General features: G+C 38.9%; 1 protein-coding gene across 1 annotated transcript in view; it reads right to left on the reverse strand.

Moving 5' to 3' along the window:
• Window positions 1-17,580, reverse strand: part of NLG-5 (neuroligin 5) — a 198,298-nt gene extending 180,718 nt beyond the window's left edge. Inside the window, exon 1 of the mRNA XM_018513400.1 lies at window positions 17,533-17,580. The gene's annotated coding sequence lies outside the window, so the exon portion shown is untranslated. The remainder of the gene's footprint in view (window positions 1-17,532) is intronic.
• Window positions 17,581-20,609: the final 3,029 nt, after the last annotated feature.

Consider the following 20,609-nt stretch of genomic DNA (forward strand, 5'->3'; position numbering starts at 1 on the left):
TGATTTAAAATTAACATATAAAATAAGTAGAGTATATAGAAGAGTAGTTGCAGTAACTCGTAAGAAAATGTTAATAAAACATTTTTGTTCGTATAAAGTGAATAAAAAAATTCTTAGATATTAAATTAACTTTGAGATATATTATAGATTAATTGAAACAATTGTGTTAAAAACACTCAAAATAATATTCCATTTTCAATTGACATACGCAATTGTTAAGTTAGAAAAGTGACACGAATCTAACACATCAAAATGTTACAAAAATAATAACATATCAGTTGTATGTTTATTTTACATTGAAGTAACAATCAAAATATGGTAACACAAGAAAAATTCTACATATGGACGCACGATTTTTTACTGTGTATTTAATTAAAAAAAGGATGTAATTTTTGACATTTTTTTTTTTGATAAAACAATACTTCTCTTCAATATAATGGAACAATCGATGATAAAACGATAACTAACGTAAATGTTATAAAACGCGCAATGAGATTGGTGCTTCAATGGAACGAGTGTAATGATGCAAGGAAAATAACGCGAATCCAATGGTAGAAACAATGCAATTCCCAAATGGTCGAAAGAGCTGGGGATAAGAGATGAGAAAACAAGATCGCGATGATTGGCTCGCACGTACACCAACTAACATTGCTTTCCTGATCCGCTGAAATATCAGCTGAAAGGCAAGATTAAATAGCAATAAATAAATTTCACGCTCAAGCTCGAACAAGACACGTAAAATACGATGAACACCATTGGGACTCGATATCCGAAGTCTGACGAAGCAACATAGTCGATCGTGTGCGAAATAAAAAAAACCCGATACTTGAGGAGGGAGTGCAAGAGTTTCGTCCTCGAATGACGAAAATAAAAGGAAAGATACGTGACAATCGTTCTCTGTTTAAGTGAAAACTCAGATATGACCCGGCGTAAAAGTTACCAGGCTGACTGCCGAGAAACGCGTACTTGCGATCTTTCGCGAAATGTCGCGACGGGGCGACGACCGACGATGTCGTCGTCGCGCGAGCACATTTATCTTGCACTGAAAAACCAAATTATAGATAAGGCGCAATACCTGACAGCCGCGAATAATGCCGAGCCACCGACGCTTTTACGACACCTTTATGACGACTCTCTCTCCGCCTCCCCAACTTCTTCGCCGATATAGCGCAATTCTCCCTCTGGCAATTTACGCTCCGATGTTTACGACTGCTCGTGATTGTGCGAAATTCGCGTTTCATCACCGGTCTGATTAACCTTTAACGTCTGATCGTACGACGTATGCAATGCTCCAAGTCTACAAACTATACCATTTCGCCGAGTTTCATTAAACATGAATTTCCTGGTTTCTTCAATTAAGCGCCGTGCTTATAAAACGGATTAATGTATATTATTTTGGTGTTTATTAATAAACAAAGGCGCGAGCTTAAAGGAACTAAATAACTAATGAGCGTTCTCTTAGAATATCGTTTCTACGGAAATTACTGATTAATGAAGCAAATAAATGTTTTATGGAAACAGGTTCCTAAATAGAGACGAAGAAAAAAAACAGAGGGGAGGGAGGGAGAGAGAGAGAGAGAGAATGTTCCACAAAATTCAACGAAAAAGGCATGTTGATATCCTCAGTAATTACGGAGAATTCTCGTGCGTCTCGGCTGCCGCAAAAAGATTCGCTCTTTACTTTACAAGATTAGCAAAAAAGCACTCGTACAGAATGAAATCCTCGCAATGTAAAAAAAATCAGCTTGCAGCGCTGCCGCGACCAAGTTCCGCAATGAAACTCGAGAGCAAGGAGTAGGATTCCCTACCGAGAGCGAGGAGGGATTTCCTAGCAGATATTCCCCGTACTCTTTACACGCGGCTCTCCGGGTCGAAGAGCCTGAACTGAATGAGCGGAAAAAGAAGTTCCGACTCTTTTACTGGAGAGAACCAAGTTCGAAGCGCGCCCCATGAACCGTGGATACCGAAACGAAGTGACGCTAAACTAATTTCACCCGCTTCTGCTCAGAACGTTTTTCGACCCCCCGCCTTCGGCGCCTGAAACTAAACCCCCCGTCGACAGCGAAAGGGACCACGTCGTGGTCGGTCGAAGAAGAAAAAAAAAAAAAGAAAAAAGAAAAAACATCATGAGTGCAGCCATGGATAAAAATCTCGCGACACAAAGGACGCGCACCCATCTTCCCCCGTGCCCGCGCTTCTTTCCGTTCGCCATCTCTTTCCGTTTTCCCTTGCTTCTTCCATCTGGTGTCACAACATTTTTCTCCCCTCTTTCTCCCTTCAACTGCCGTACTAATTGACGTTTCGCTGGCGTGCACTCTGCACGGCAACTATCCTCCCTTTGGAGCCAAGCAGCGAGCAGCTTTCTTTGTTATCCTAATCACGAGAGCGATATCATTAGCCGCTGCTTCCCGCATGCGCATCTACGCCGCACGCACAGACCGCTTTTATTTGCGAGCTAATTTATTATGCTAATTACTTTTCCAAGTACGTTCCACGCGCGAGTCGACTTGCGTGCTCGTTTCAAGAACGAAACGGCGCGCGCGCGCGCAAACTTAGTTTTCATACAATTTGTCCCTCTTACATTCTTTCCTTTCTATCTCTCTCTCTCTCTCTCTTTTTTCTACTTGCGCACGTGGTTTCCCTTTTCTCTCTTGGTTTTTTTTAATCATGCGACGAGTTTAAAGAAGAGCACGGGTACCGTCGCAAAAAGAGGACAATTGATTGGCCTGATTGCAATTGTACTACACGAGCGTTTACTCGAATTCTCGCTGCGCGTTTTCTACCGCGTGCTTGTCATCTGCCATTTCATGTAATCAATAGAAATTATTGTCGACAAAAATAGCTATTATTAATGCCAGTTATCGTAAATTTTGTATAAATAATACGTCATTTTTATCATCGAAAATTTTTTTCAACATCAGTTGTCTCATCAGTGATCAGCCGTATGTTTTAAAAAAGAAAATGATTTCCCGAGATACCGCAAAGAGAAACAATGAGGTCGCTGGGTGTCCTGGTTTATTTAGAAAACATCAGTGTCTTTTGTCCGTTTTAATCAAGCCTACCTACCGTTTATGCAAACCCGGAGAAACTATATGCTTGTAGAAATTTAATGGAAACCCATTCTGTGTTACAGATTGGGAGCTTTCGATTGGATGATATTCCATTTTGTTTTATCACAAAGAGGTAGAGTTCTATGCACAAACATTAATCATTCCCTTTGATATTCTACAATACGCAACATACATTCGATTACGCTCTGAGTCCCGTTGTAAAACGAAGCTAAAAATAAAGGAATTTCTATTAAATTAAATATTTTAATACGCGTAAATAGCCTAAGTTAATATAATTTACCAAAACGTGCGGCACAATCTCTTCGTTAACTTTGTTATCTGATGAGCTTGATTAAAGGCAAGCACAATATAATGCCGGTCGTAATAATTCAATTACAATTTATAGTACCACTGTGCATTGCCCATTACCGGTAAACAATTTATTTGCAGCTGCAACTCATATACATCTGTGCATAAATTACGATCGTTGTAATTATTGACAACTCACCAGCAGCATTGGAAAATATCATTTTAAAGAAGATATCAGTTTCGTATATAATTTTAGGACATAATAATACACAAATTAATTAATATAATTCGTTATATCGAAATCAGAAATTATAGCATTGAATGTTTAAACATTAATTTGTATATGTACTAATGTTTAAATATGTAAAATGATTAAATGTTAATTTACAATATGTCGAATGCTTGAGCATTACCTATAATTCGTATTTGCAAATAACGAGTTGACTATAAAATAACCGTAACAAAAAAGCGTTCCGAAAGATATGTTCAAAGAAAAGAAAAATATGAGGAAATGAATTATTTTTTGGATAAAGAAACCTATTAACACACTCTAAATATTACTGAATAGTGTATGAAATTCATTTTAGCGACTTACAAAATAGATTATATTAAACAAGATAACAACGTCACGAAAGTTATTGTCACGACATGGCAGAAAACAAGTTTAAAATGACCCGAGATTAAATATTTTCATGCATTCTTGTATTTTCACGTGTTTACATAGTGATAATCTATACTAATGACAAGAGCGATGCAGTAATTTATTATCAACTGTGTTTATATGGCATTTATTTTCGATTTACATATTTTGATGTATTACGTGGTTTTATATTATATTTAAAGCACATAAGATCTTTCTACTGCAATAATTTCTATAATATATAAAATGACAATTTATGAAGTTTATTTTAAACGTGTGCGCGAGAGAAGATTCTTCTCGTTTTATAAAATTAATTAATTCCGCAGATTGTGCTCTTTATTGACTTTTCGCATCTGAAACTAGGACGCCCGAGGTGTTAACATAACGTTCGGATAATGAACGAGCCGTTTATTTTGAAAGTAAGCCAGTTGCGAGACATCATGAATTTGAATGAGATGTGAACATAAACCGACGTGCTAGATACAGTATGATGAGTTTAACAAGATTCCCGATAAGCGGGTTTACCACAACCCCGAAATAAATCGGGCTTGTATCATTTTGATCCGTATTCCGTCTGCTTCTGCGAGAAAAAAAATGAGACGACGCGTTCTCGCGATGGAATTCTCGAAAGAACGGTAGGGTAACTCCGGCAAATACACCACTCTGGGATTTACGCCGTAGAAGCCAGAAAAAATAGGAGTGGAGGTAATTTTCCCGCAACTACTCTGTTACATGCCTTTATATTATATTAGTATTGTGTTATGATTTCAACTTCTTACTGTTAATATTAATAAAATTATTGTGAGTTGAATCGATTTGTCACTATGTTAAGTAGCGCCATCATAAATTATATTTTACATAAAATGACTACTGTAGGACGTGCAAAAGACTTAATGGTTATTTCGTGATACACGAGTGTAGAAGAATAGTAAAGCATGTTGTATAACAAAATACAAGTACTTTGCTCTTGTATTCTTTGTTTAGTTTGCTGTCTTGTATATCCCACCTGTTTGGGATATACGACATTTTTAGCGGGCGGGATTTATGCCCAAAGTATACAAAGTGGGCAGATTGAATTCAGTGCACTAAATGTAATAAACGCATTACATGAAATATGTACCTCATGTCATAACACTTGTAATACATGTGTGGGAAGATTGTAATTATTATTTATTACTTCATATACGTATTTATCATTCTTACTCTTTAATAAAACTTTATAAACGCATTTTATAAGTTATTGTGTCGTTTTATGTCTTTATGTATTTATATGCATTATTTATATAAATAACCATATATCCCGCCCTTTTATATATATATAATTTTTTTCGTAATAGGAGACAGTACAAAGTTTTTACTGATATAGTTCGTTTACTTTAAACATAGTAAGTAATACACGGAGAAAATTTTATATTAAGTTTTAATACAATTTTGAATTACACTTTACTATGTCTTGTATTTTCGATGGACCCTCACAACATGATTCCGAGTTAATTTTTACTATGGTAATACTAATTTTTATCACATAAATAAAGTAATTATTTTGTTAAACCAGTGCTTAAGCTATATTCTAACATGAAAACAGTTAATTTTTACTATATGGTACGCAAACAAAATTTGCTAGGTATATATTTTTTACTTATCTTTACAATACTAACTTTCATTCAACAAGATTTGATTTTGTAATAAAAATTTTTACTATGAAAAAGCGTAAAAATTACGTTGTATTATTGTTTTTAAAAAAATAGCTTTGCATTTAAACTTATAATTTACATGAAGACCACAGCTACTACTACATTATAGTAATTTTAAATACAAAATTTTCTCCGTGTACTTAATAAATTAAATTTTTGATAGATGCGGCGTATATACCAGAGTTATCCTGTACTCAGGCTCATCTGCATCATATGCGATGTCTCGATTATCTGTGCAAATCTCGCGAGAGATTTACACGGCAGTTCAACGTCTCTCGTGGTGCCTTCATTCGTCTCACTCTCATCTATCGCGACAGGTCTGATTTTTTTTTCTCTTCCGGCCTGCAGCACAGCCGTTGTTCGCGGTGGCGGAACTGATCGGGAAAATCACACGACTCGGAGAAGAGGCGAAATTGACTCCAGATGCGATGCCGGAGACGAGAATGCAGCCGAGGAAGGAAGAAACGCGAGGCAGGATAGTAAGCTGGCAGGAAGAAGGGAAGGTTGTCGTGTCAGGTTATTGAGAGGTGCGCGCCATTATCGTTCGCCGTTCGTTGCAAAAAGTTCCGGATCCCGGGATGAGTGCGCCGGAACGAGGAATACGCGTTCTCGAATACGTGCCTCGATCTTCGATCCCCGACGAGCTCCGAGGTGCCCGAGGACAACAAAATGTCTCGGCGAGAGGAATTTTTAGAGAAGTTAAAATGCTACAGGAGAGAGAGAGAGAGAGAGAGAGAGAAGCGCTGCTAACGCGAACCGTAAACTGCGAAAAACACGAGTGATGGAATTTATAGCATGAAATTCCGATGATTATCGTTTTATGTTTTATTCCGAGACGTATGAAATTGAGGTTGAAATTTTGACACGGAGAGCAAAAAAATTTACGGAACGTCGGTCGCAAGTCCGATGCCGTTCTGACAACGGTGAGATTAAAAAGGTGTATCCCAGCGTCGCGTGCAAAACGGCGAATCAGCGGAATACTTTGTGTGATAAATGAACAATGCGGCTACAAAGCGAAACCTGCCGACGAAAAGCGCAGTTGGATCCGGTGAGATATCTAGCGAATGGTTTTATTCAAATGAAAAAAATGCGAGTTTCTTTCCTCCGTTATCCACGTTTTTTCCAAGCATCATTTATAACACGGTAATAATAATGATATACCGTAATTGGTTGGATTAAGAATAAAAGATATTTAATAAATAATTTATCGCTCTCTACAGTTTATGATCTTTTTATAAATTGCTTCTAGCAAAGCTGAACGTTCGATAATCTCGTCCAAAATAAATATATAATCGATACAAAGCGCAATCCCTATTTATTTACCTACAGTATTCACACCATCGGATATTTCGTGTCGTTACTTAAGGTAAAGAGAAACGATGTTCGCAATACTGTTAAATTTATGAACAGAAAGTTACGCTGGCGTCGTCCGACTAACAAGTGTACTATCACCTGCTGCTACGTGGGTGTTGGTATAAGATCGACTGATCCTCTGGGGTTCTTCTTTCATCTTATAGCTTCTCTACTCATTGGTACGAGAGAAAGAAACTCAGTGCAGGTAATTTAAAATGGCTTTTGATTTTTAGGAGTTTTTCTGTTATTTATAGATTCTGTCATATTTTTCTCGCACGCTCTATCTTTCAAAATATATCGAAGATGTTACGTAATGCGTTTACGTAATAATGTTTATGTATCTAATAAATCTCAAATATATCAATGCTTAAGGATGGCTCGATGGACAAAACAAAGTAAATTTCCAGATTGTCGAAATGTTGTCAGTATCTGGTTAAAAGCGTGTGTAATGTTACGATCGTATTTTTAGCCGGAGGCTGAATTACGAGATTATTTCAGCCGTCTGGCGGTCGAAAAAAAAAGCAGTGATGTACGGCGGGCGATTAAATTATTATTTACCAGCGAGCTGCGGGCATTAAAAGCTCATTTGCACGTGGCCGCATCGTGATACCAACGAGGAAGCAGCATGCTTCGAGGCAGACCGTGTGGTCGTGCCATTTTACTCGTTTCTTCTCTATTCTCCGACACTTCTCTCGTCGGAGCTCTTTTCTTCAAGATCGAGCATTAATCTAAGCGAAGAAACGTAAGATGAAGTGGAGATTAAGCTCGCAACCACCTCACCTTAATTGGACCCACGAAATAATTACGAAAAATTAATTAATAGATGCGGTACGACAATCATCGAAAACGTTACTTCGCTCACATTGTTACTACAACTTGAGTAAAGTTCCACGTCCACGCTGCGGGTATCTATAGATATTCCACTCTAACCTCGCACACTTGGCTTTTAATTTATTTTTCTCAATTAGAGCGGTTGTTGGCGGTTTCGTGTCTTTCCTTTTAATTCGCGTTCGCGAATTCTCCCCATTTTCACGAGAAATGCGTCTCGACCGGCTGAACGGACCGTCGAAGCCGAGCTCGTTGTTTTTAATGATTTCGCGAATTTCGAGATGCGTCGAGCAATCGGATGCAATAATTATTGAAGCTGATAGACGAAATAATTCAGGTATCTGATAATATCGATATCCCGATTTTTCCGACGAAATATTTCATCGTAGAATTGTCTGCATCTAACGCAGACTCGCATCTTGTTGCGACGTTTACAGCAGATCTTTATCATAATCATCTCAATAATCTAGCATACAAATAACAGACTTATTATTTAGACTTATGTCAGAAGGAAATTTCTGAATGAAATTTATTAAACGATATTCCGTGCAGCAATGCACTTTCTTCAAACTAAACTATTCAAAGGAACGGTAGTAATAGTATCTTAAACGGCTGGCACATTCTCTGAGTATACACTTCGTTAATTTCTTTCATGGCAACTCTGAAAATTTCTCATCTTTTTGCTCTTCGCATCAAAAGAACATCCACGTCGTATTTGCCGACTCCATCATTCACAAAGCGCACATACTCGCGCGGCAATCATCCGTACGTTAATGAATATTTTTCGCGGGCTTTACAACTACAATCTTTTCTAATCATTTGCATAAGAAGACGAATGAATATGCATAAATTGGTGCGTTACGATTTGCGAATAAATCTTTTTGACGCGAACATCAGTTTTTAAATGTACGATCACAGCATATATTATTGTACGGAAATTTACGCGAACATTAGAAGACCATTCAGACGTGCGACAACCATTCGAAGTAAATTCGTGCTCCAAGTTACAAAACGGGCTGCCCATAAAATCGGCGGCACTCGAAATTTTCACTCCAAACAAGCGACATATAATATCACTTGCCCGAGGCGACCCGGCACATAGGGAAACCGGGAACAAACGTGTCGAATGGCAAAGTCTGAAGGGTGCTCGTTTCCCGTTGTTCGTCTCTCAGGAATAGAACCAACGTAAAGGATTTGTGAAAGTGGTTTCGCGATTATTGAAGTCTCGCTAATAATAAAAAAACTGTATACTTCTTTCTACAATTGCATTAAAATTAAAATTATACAATCCTATTAAAAATGATACAGTGAAAAAAATAAGAGTCTGGTAACAGTCATTAAATGTTGAGTGAAATAATTCAGTCAAGTGTTTGGTTAATATATAAGCAAAAATAATAATATATATTCTTCTAAATATTTAAACATTATTACCAAACGTTGATTGTATAATATTATTATATTTGGTAGTACAAAACTAAATATTTAGATATACTGACAAATTATTTTTTGTTATATTGATCAAACATCCATTATTTCACTCAACACTTGGTAGCTATTAGATACTTTTGCAGTGTAATAATATTTTATACATATAAATATATTATGAAAATAAAATCGACAAAATCGTGTAACGAGAAACGATACGTTCTGTTTCCATTTTATTTTGCGGGTGATATAAAATACGATAATACGTTTTGGACAGACCGAGATGTAGTTACTTCTTTGTCAAATCCAGTTCTCCAGGATTTAGTTGACAAATTTTTTGCCGCGAATCTTCCAGGCGGCTCTAAAAAAACCTCTCTTCCACGTACTGCGGACGCTCCTTCTTTTCGAGGATGACACTGACGAATGTCTGCCGTCGGAATTATCTGACGCGCGCGCTTCTCCGAGAGAGAAACGGATTCACAAGGGCCACCTGATGTTTCCGCATCGTAGAGGTGCAAGGTGATACGAACGAACGGAATATTCGATATCACTTCTCGTGCAGGGTACCGCATCTCAATCCATTATAATTACATCAGAGGGATGGGCCACACATGGGGAAACGGGGAGAGGCGTAAGACACCCTGTGGGGGCAACGTGGAGAACGAGAAGGGAAAGGTGAGAGGGGAAAAAAGATTAATAGCTCGCAACAGCCGTGGTTGTTGCAGCTAACGATGACAGAATGAAAAATAAGTGTCGGATAACAGCGAGTGTTTCTAATGTAATAAATAGGCTGGAATTAATGCACGATTTTTCATCGGCCGTTATCGAGTCGTGTATACCTCGCACTGCAATTTTGCGCGTAAGGGATCCCGTGTAACGGCGATTAATGATATCGTACGCGTGAATAAACGATTCTCGCGTGCGACGGCTCACTATTGTGTTTATTACCTCGTGCGTACGCATTCGATAAATCGGCATATTGTCACGCATGCGGAAAATATGGATCATGTATGGGAATGGCTATATTTCTTTCCAATTTCAATACGAGCGTGAAAGATTGAGCTTTTTTACTTCTGAGAAATTACTCTCTAAATCTGAATCAGTGAATAGTCACTAATTACCCAGTGGTATACTTGGCACTGATAATCAGTGAAGTTTAACTAAAAATGGAAGAATGTTTGAGCATTATATAACTAAAATACTGATATTTGCATGTTAATTTCAATCTTCCAATATTATATTCATTGAATTTAAGCACTAGAACAAGGTTAGTCAGATCACATAAAGATTAGCTAGGTTAGGGAAAATCTCACATTTAATTCATTGATTACCAGTGGCATACTTGGTCAATGATTATCAGTGATTATCCACTTCAGATTTAGAGAGTAATTTTTTAAAAATAAAACAGCACGGCATTTTCTTATTAGTTCGAGAATCAGCTCCTTGTAGAACATTTTGTTTATTATAACACGCCTACGTTTGAGAGAGAAAGAGCAACCCTGGTAGAAATGTATGCAGTTTTCCTAGACACCTATCCAGTTATTATCTAATATTACTGTATTCTCGTTAATTGTGCCAATACTGAGTAGGAAATGGACAAGAACTTGAGTTTTATTCTGTCCATTTCACGAGCAGTTGGCTTACTTATTAATCAATTTAATATCCATTATTTGTTGTGTTTCTATTCAGTAAATGGATTCAGATTTTACGCAACTTTTGTATGCAGTAACTGCAAACAAAGTGTTACATCCTGATTGGGATCCTAAGTAGTTTTTCTTTTCAATTACTAGACAGAAGTTGGTGTAACTGTTTAGTAACTGCTAAAAAAATGCATGAAATTTCTACCAGGGAAGAGCTTCTCTTCCACTGCTTAATCCCGTAAGAGCTCCTTTTCCTATTCGAATTGAAACGTTCTCTAGACTGTGGCATTCAAATTAAAATATCGGATTGATATATATCTGCAATTTGCAGTATCTCGTAATATAGCATTAATAAGCATCGTCGTCAAGATGAGCGCGACCAGACTCGCAAAGATAGCATCTTATGCAAGATAGCTGAAGCTTTTCAATTGAATTAAAGATACCAATCTTAATGATAGAGATAGGCAGAATACTGAGATAGAGAGAGAGAGAGAGAGAGAGAGAGAGAGAGAGAGAGAGGGAGGGAGAGAGAAAAAGAGATGTAGAGCTTACACAAGCATCGCATTACGCGACAGTACGACCGAGTTCGCAGGACCACTCCGTTGTACTGCGCTCCGGCGAAATATTCGTTTGCCTGAGAAATGTAATTTGCACGAATGAAATTTGTACGGTAATCTCCGTACGTGTGCGAGCGAGCAAGCGACCGAGATCTCTGCAGGCGCAGACGGTTAACTAGAAAGTTCAACACGATGATGCCGGTTTAATACCGCGGCTTTCGGAGAAGTCCCCCGCGTGTACAGGATCGCGTTTCGGATCGCGATTCCGTCTAATTCATACAGTGAACGGAATTCAAACAGGAGCGTTTCCCCGATAACATCTACGAGGAGCGTTGGCGAGTCGGCATGCGGCACCTTATCGTGTACGCTAACTAGTTAATTAAGGGACGCACGTCTCTTAATTAAGTCGGCTACCTCCGTTCTCCATCTGTCCTTCTACTTACGTCGCCACGTTGTCTTCGTATAAACGTCGAATTAATACGCTCTCGCTTTCATCGCGCATACACATATAGCATTCTTGCGAACGTCACTTACGGTAATATCGTTATGGTTCGGTTCCCTGCGCATAATTACGGCCACTCCGATAAATGGATTTGCGCTGTGCGTGCGAGGGATGAGGATGTGTCTTCACCCGTGCCAATTCTGTCATCAGGTAATAGCATGGATCTCCTTTTCCTTGCGAATCACGTGGTATCCGGAGTAATGTATGCAGCAGTACGCTGTGCGCGACACGTATACAACTCGTGGAAGACAAGAGTGCTTAACATTCGACGATGCGCAACTTAATTAAGCATGATGCACGAAATATTTAACCGCGCACGCGAATTTCTCCGTAAAGGGCCTCTTTTTTTTTTTATCAATCTTCTCGCACGTTTAATTCAACTTTCACACAATCACACCTCATGATTGATAACTGCACGCCACGAGAATAAATCAAGTAGTTAATTTAGAGAGCGGTTAATTTGCTAGCACTGCAAATTTGCTAAGGAGTGTTTACACTTTGCTCGTTCGACGCGAATAATTAAATGTCTCGTGGTGGAAGTGCATTCATCAAACTCGATGGAAATCGTTTCTGGAGATCGTATGGAATGCGGTGATACAAAACGTAGATATTTCTCTTGCGAAGGGTCGCACGGAGCCTGTGGAATCCTCGCTAGATCACAGCTAGAATGTGCTCGTTTTCTGTCACGTATAAAACGGAAACTGACATACTATTACCCAGTGCATTCTATCATCTTCTCGATGTCAGAATAGCTGACGGTTTATATTTCATGAGTAACTCCTACGTACGTCTCCCTATAGACGTAAGGTGATAAAGTTAAACGTTTAACGATGATTAAAAAAAAAACTGTAACATACATAATAGAGCTGGTGGATATAAATAAGCACAACAAGAAGAATATATTTACTTTAACGTCTCGATATTTATTATCTCTACCTTTCTATATAAGAATAAATCCGCGTAAAAGTGTTTCAACTATTTTCAAGCGTTCGTTGTGAGAAAGCGATTTCGCTAGCAATCTTACATGTCGCGAAAATGTCACGTATTTGAGAATGCACGGCACGCGTACGGCATTCGGGAAACGCGAGCGTGTAATCACACGGTTACCGGGCAAGCATCAACTCGTAAAATCTCGAACGATGGGATGACGTCGAGAATGGGGCGACGAGCAGAACGATCGGACACACGTATATGTGGCACGTGTGCATACGCGAGGAAGAGCAGAGGAGATGGATGAATCTGGTGCCGGGTCGACTGTGATGCACAAAGGGTAAAGTAACTTGATACACATAAGTCGAGACTTGATATGCAAAGCGCGTGTGCGACCATAGCACATATCCGCTGGCACGAAAATCCTACGACGACGACGACGACGACGACGACGTCAAGAATCGCGCGCCGGCTTGGAAACGTTATTCACAATGTCGGAAACCGCGTCGCTTAATAGCAATATTTTTTATTCCATGGCAAAGTAACAGAAGTCCCGAATCCCTCTCGCGCGCACGTGCCGCATTTACTTACAATTGTAACAAGTTGGCGCACTGCACCAAAGAGTCAATTTACATTTTCGTAACAAATTCAGAGAAGTAAAAGGTGTTTCAAAGTAAAATTATGATTGAAAGCATAGCAATTGCAAATGGTCTTCACATTTATAATAGGTATATTCAAAACTTAGTAGTAATATATACAGAACAAACAATTTTGCTGAAATACCTATTTAAAAAATATATCGTTTAATGTTATTTCAAACTTGTTTCTTTTGAATTCGAGACGTGACGTACGTTTTACAGCGTAAAGTTAGCCCTTCAACATTTCTTTGTTAATCATTTTTTAACTGAAGGTGTCTAAAATCGACTTATTTCGGAACGTGTATACGAAAATATATCGAATAAGATTAGTTAAATCTAGATTGCTCGTGGTTGAGAGGTTAGTTTTTTACTAGAAGCGTGCAAAAAAAATTCGAAATGTGCATTCATATGCAAACGACTATAGCAATCGAACGTGCTATAGAAAGTTAATTTGTTCAAAAGGAGATTAACTTCACACGAGTAACTAGATTTTCATGAGAAAAACTTCGTTCTGTATAATAGTAATAAATAATAGTAATAATAAATAATTAAGTAATGTAATAGTACAAGTGTAATAAATAATTTAAGCCAAGTAACAGTAAATAATAGTTAAAGTAATCATGTTTTTAGTTAGTGGTATGCATATGATATAAGTGTCTACATTATTCGGAATTTATGGCAGACCGGAAAAATCTAATTTAACTCTGCCTTGATCCAGGATTTCCGTACTTTTCTCTCGCTGTCTCATAGTAACGTCGCACTTTATTGTGCATTATAATTGGCAAGCGTACATTGCGAAGCTACAATTAAGCCTTTACTCAGAATCAGACGTGGTTTGTGCGCTACTATAAACCTGCTCATTAAAATTTTTAAGTCAACAACCGTGAAAATTTTACAATCCTGTTTATATTCCACACCACGTCAAGATGTAAAATCGTGTTCTTTTTATCGTAAAAGCTTATTGCGACAGAAATAACCGAATAATAAATTATTTTTCACTTTGAATAGTTTTATTCGCACATAATATTCCACGTTGAATGAAAAAAAGAATTTACTAAATTTTAATAAATATTTGTTTGAATAATACCAATTAATGTAAACATGTATTTATCAGTACAAGAACCATTAATTTGATTCAAGTATCATCTTTTTATAGGATAAATTTATTTACTGTAAATAAATGTTTAGTAAGTACTATTCATACAGATATTTATCAAAATTTTTTTCAATTATAAAGTTTCTGTAAATGTGTGTCAAACGAAAATTCTGATTTTAATTTCTCAAAAATATTGTATGGTTGATTTCTTCTTTCAAAAACTAACGTAAAAATAAATACTCAAGTAATACATATTATAGAGAAACAGACAGACAGACACACACACAACACATACAAGGGAGAGAGAGAGAGAGAGAGAGAGAGAGAGAGAGAGGAGAGGAGAGGAGAGGAGAGGAGAGGAGGGAGAGAGGGGGGAGGGAGGGGGGGAGAGAGAGATGTGATGGAGTATAGTACATCCAAGCACGTTCTACGGGTCAATATGGCAGGTCGCTATCGTGACTATTATGTGAGAGGCCAAATCATTACGATGAACACGTACGTTGATGTGTGCGCTATTACGAAAATGATGCCACACTGAATTCAAGCTGTGATCTATCAGAGAATTTCACAAAACCATTTTAGTCAATTCTTAATAAAGTTATTGTGTTTGTATCGTAAAATATTGTGTACATGCTATTTCAATTACTTCCTACAATTGCAAAGAAAGAATAGGTTTAAAGAAATTTGTTTTTTAAATACAACCAATATCGAAAGAATTAAAAACTAAGAATATATATATTTCTTTTATAGATTCAATGCCGCGCTGATTAAGACCGTCTGCCGGATGCGGAAAGAATTCAATGCAGAGGGAGAAAAAAACTTTATGCGTAGCGCTGGAAATGGAGTAGAAAATCGAAGACAGTTGGAAAAGCATTTCCGATATTGGAGACGCCATAGGCATACGATAAAACGCAACGTCAGTAAACAAGATTGAGCGTGGCGGCGCTCATTTGAAAAGTAGCAAAAACTTCCGCGAGTATTCTTCCAGTAGGAACGAGAAGACTAACTCGATTTGCCAAGGATCGGATAATAGTCCGAGCAATTTTTAAAATTACCTCCGAGTAATTCTCGTAAGAAATAAGACAATCCACACGAGCTTTGTTCTCTGAAGAGGGAAAGACGGACGGGAGGGAATATAAGAACAATACTAGAACGAGAATACCAAAATGAAAATCGAAAATTCAATTCGAGCATCGCTGTTGAATCGAGCTGCGCTAATCGGATCCTCGATAATAGCGGCAACGTGACCCGGTTTTGAGACGTTTATATTTGAAACTCATGAAAGTGAATCCGCAAACTCGCAGAGGCTATTATATTACAGGTACATAATTACGTTTAAATGCTATTCGACTGGTTTTACTTGGGCGGAATCGCCGTCAGATTCGATTGCGCTCATCAATTAATTCAGAGCGTAGTTAACTATAACGATTCGGAAGCTTGCGTGTGGCGTGCCATTACGATCGTTGTTAAAATGTCAGGCGCATTCAATCGCGGACAGAATTACGAGGACGCGCGCTATGAACTTCGTTCGATTGCAAATCAGTTTGACCACGAGTACATACGCGGTAGGGCCGGCTACTCGGAAATTATTTACGACGGTCTAGCTATATATCTGGAAAATTCTGGTTTTCCATGAAAATTTTAGATCTGAATTCACAATTTATTGTATGCTTATAATAAATATTTAAACCATAAACTTTATTGTTTAAATCCTTATTATAATTTAATTAACAATAAATTTTGAATTCATAAACACTAAATATATTATATTAAATTAATTATTACGCTTAATTAAAATTATTGCAGGTTCAGCAAATTTATTAAATGAAGGATTTACAGCGAAAAAAATTACTTAACTCTAATATTCTTAATTTACTGAGTTTGTAACAATAACTTTAATTGAACGTAACAATTACTTCAATACAATGTATTTAGTATTTTTATTTACAACAGCTTTATTTACATTTTTGTTTCTCTCAGATCGATAAATAAACATTTCTGTAATTTCTCTGCATTTAGAATTGAATAGAATAAATTTTAAAAATAATCATTAAATTTGCTTTTCATTTCACGTGAAAAGCGCCAGTTTCCATTAGTCGAATAGCAGGTATAAAAAAGGTATAAAAAGTATAAAAAAGTAAAAAAAATATTCAAGTAAAAAAGAAATCTCGTCAAAGTATAATCGTTTCATCAGTAAATGGTTATTTCACACAATGAGGGACATTGAGTGCCCCAGCTGTAATCAATCGAACGACAATTATTTCATAGCTAATGCCGGATGAACTCGAAAAAGCATATTATTAAACGAGAGAAGACCAGAAATATTCTGTAACAATTTTGTACTTTACATAGATATGTATATATATATATATATATATATACATACAGAACAGAATTGCGTTATAGATTCATATATGTATTTACATATTTTACATGTATCTATGTAAAGCACAGAGTTGAGTTATACATTCTCTATTTTCTTATCTCGATGAAAGAGATTAATAACTTTGTTTCTCAAGATTACATATATATTTTACATATTCCATAATATCGTTTCTCCGTAAAACGAAATTTCGATATATAATAAGATTGTTTCCAAAGCCAATATTCTCAGCACAATTCTTTCACCACAATATATCAATAAAAGCTTAAAAATGCCAGTAACGGTCTCACAATATCTAATCCTTAATGGTTATTAATCGAGCTTCCCTAAGCTTTTCGTTCAATGGGAGATTTACGATACCGTCTAGTCTGCTTTTTATCCCGTTTCGCGATAAATTCACGATTAATATAACGCGCGGATCAGGACAACAAAAGGTTGGGGATTCCATCCGGGAGATTAACAGTGAATTCGTCAAACATCGACTTACCAACGAGAGCGGTCAGAGTCTCTCTCCAGCTGAGCGTGGCGTGTAAATCCACGTCCTGCCGACCGTTCGCAGCATCCGGTCCTCGTGCCCAGAATAATCTGTATTGTCCGAAACACGCTCCGCGCCGATTCACTCTCGCGAACGCATCAACGGATGAGGACCATCCTATATTGCATGCCCACACTTGTTCGTACAAAGTCGAGAGTCACGGGAACGCACTGCTGGACCGCGTGAAAAGTGTGAGTTTAACTTTTCGGGGTCAATTCATGAACACCTCCGACTATCACATCCGCGACGAGAATTTAAATGGGACAGTACACCTGAGTCCTCTTCAGGATAAGCCCAATATGTCCAGTTAAACGTTGAACGATCCGATAAGAGAACGATAATCGAAGGAACGTTCATTTCTGGTCGCTAACCGCTCATGTATGTTGCATACGAGAACCCGTTCGGAAACTGAGAACGATCAATCATTACGCGTGATGCGGTTATTAAAGGCGCGACTGAACACGAGATATCAAACCACGATCGGACGATTCCTATGAACGATCGACAACCGGGCGAAATTTAGCCGACATCGATGATAACGGAGACGATAACGCTCTAATGATTTCTCCAGTTCCGTGTAAACTCTCATACGTTCGCGAAAAAGTCCAGGAAAGTTTCGCGACGGCGGGAAAGGGAGGAGAAGGAAAGAGAGAGTGATGAAGCACACCCGTTTCGATCATGGAACATTTCGATGAAATTTCGCTATGAGACGACCGTCGTCGTCGACGACGATAATAACGACGACGACGACGACGACGACGACGATGATGAGTGCGAGGCAAGTTTCAGTTCGCGCGTGAGCATCAAACTTTCCGATGAGTAATAATCCCTATCGGTTGCTCGTACCTCTGTATCCCGAGGAGGAGTCCTCGAGAGCAAGATCCGTGATTCCGCGATCGCGTCTGGGAGAACATCGCGCTACCGATTTACCTCGGTATTTAACCCCAGCACGTTCATTTGCGCACGATTACCGATTACGTGTATGCATATGCGATTCTCTCGTAATCACTAATTTTCCGACGATTCGCGATTAAATCACCGAGAACACTCTCGACTATCTCACATCGCCTCGATATCTATCGGTGATCAAAAATGAGTCCAATATCTAACACTGTGAGAGAACACAATTGATAACGCGGACGAAGGATATCTACGCGCGTAATCCTGGGTTCATGGCTATCACTTGACTATTTGGCGAGTTGAATGAAGGATTCGTTGAAGAATCTGTAGAATAAAATTTATCCGCTTCGGAGGACGATTTCCCATCCCCGGTGGCGAGGAGTCGCCGTTGAAGAATTATGTGGCGAGTCGTGACGAGTACTAGGAGTCACGCGCAGGTAGCACGTGACGCGCGACGCTCTTGTGCGACATTGTCGTGACGGCGAGAGAGACGAGGGAGACGTACAGTCCGTCGTCCACGTTACCCCTAGGCACGCGGGGCGCCCGACGTGACGCTCTGGTCGGGTCTGTGTACCGGGGTGCTACTGGGGATAGCCGTATGCTTGTTTTTGCAGAGCTACGGGGCGAGAGAGTGAGACTGGGAGCATAGTGGGAGATACAGGGTGAGAGAGGGTCGCGAGCGGGAGAGAGAAGACGAAGAGGATGAGAGGGAGGAACGGAGTGGTTGAAGCGAGACAGGCAATTCGGTGAAGTGGATGAACGAAGACGGCAGTAATAGCGAAGCGGAAGAGCACGAGAGGGTTGACAGGGGATGAAGCAAGAGAGAACAGATGGAACGGATGAAAGAGGGAGAAAGAGAGGAAACCAACCCCCGTCGGGTGGACTCGGCTGGCCTCGACGACGAGCGACGTCGCGACGGCGCAGCGCAGTCACCACCACTACCATCCCTCTCTACATTCTCTCCCTCCCGTCGCGAGATGGGCGACTCTCCACGCCACCATCCACCTCACGCTGCTTGCCAACCCCGTACCCCGCACCTTTTCCAGGGCCACGGATCGATCTCGACGTCCGTCCGTGCATCCGTACGTACATCCGTCCGTAAACTTGCCGCTATACCACCGCTATACTAGTGTATACTCGCGATCAGTCAAGATCACGTATGTACGAGTGTTTACATACGCGTGACAGAACGCGTGCAAGCCTCGTTCTCAGGAATGCGTGTCAAATTTGCGACATCGAGCCGGCAGAATCGTGGATCTCTTCGAAAATCTTATTCAGAGACTAAGTGCGCTCGCGATTGTACGACGATCGAGAGAAAAGTTACGTGTCCCTTAAATCATGTATAGTCGTATGCGTGTGTGATCATTGCTAAGCGCGTGTCCAATTCGCGAGCAAAACATGAAGCTGATCGAGTGGTAGAGCGTAAAAGTAGTTTAATCTGTCTCGCGAATTTTTTTTTTTTTAGTGCTTTGAGTACCTCGTTATGGGGTGATTAACGAGATTCCGGGAGAATGGCTAAGCCGCGAAGTTAGCTTGAAAAGTTAACCAACATTATTTCGAATGATACGACTACAATTGCAAGTTACAGCGAGAACACGTATGCTCGTTCGCCAAGTTCGTCTTCGTATGTTTGGTTCTCGACAATTCGCATAGTAGTATATCGCAAGGAGGCTCGTGTCGGTGCGAACTTACACAACTGCCATATGCGCGCTTATCTGCTGACATTTCGTTTTAGTGGCGTGCACTAAACTAGCTCGCGCACGCACGTTGAATTCGTAGCTTGTAGACTTGCAATTTCTCATGACACAACTATACTGCTAGTAAGATCGGATGTTTATTTTACTATTAAGAGAAACGGTTTTTCACTTTGCAAGGTGATAAACGAGTCAGAGCGAATAGCTTCCTTTCTCAGGCTTGCAATAGCAATCTATTACGCGAAAAACTGATAAATTCGGCACAAGATAAAATACCCAACTTGAAAAGACTTATAATGTAAAAAAAAAATTTTTTTAGATGGCTGCTGTCAAATGAAGACAGATTGTACCAACGTGAATTATTTCATGCCAAAACATATACATATATATGCTATATATACGTACAGTAATAATTCTTAGCTCCGTATTTATCTT

This window comes from Trachymyrmex cornetzi, unplaced genomic scaffold, assembly GCF_001594075.2.
Source record: "Trachymyrmex cornetzi isolate Tcor2-1 unplaced genomic scaffold, Tcor1.1 scaffold468, whole genome shotgun sequence".
Classification (NCBI taxonomy): domain Eukaryota; kingdom Metazoa; phylum Arthropoda; class Insecta; order Hymenoptera; family Formicidae; genus Trachymyrmex; species Trachymyrmex cornetzi.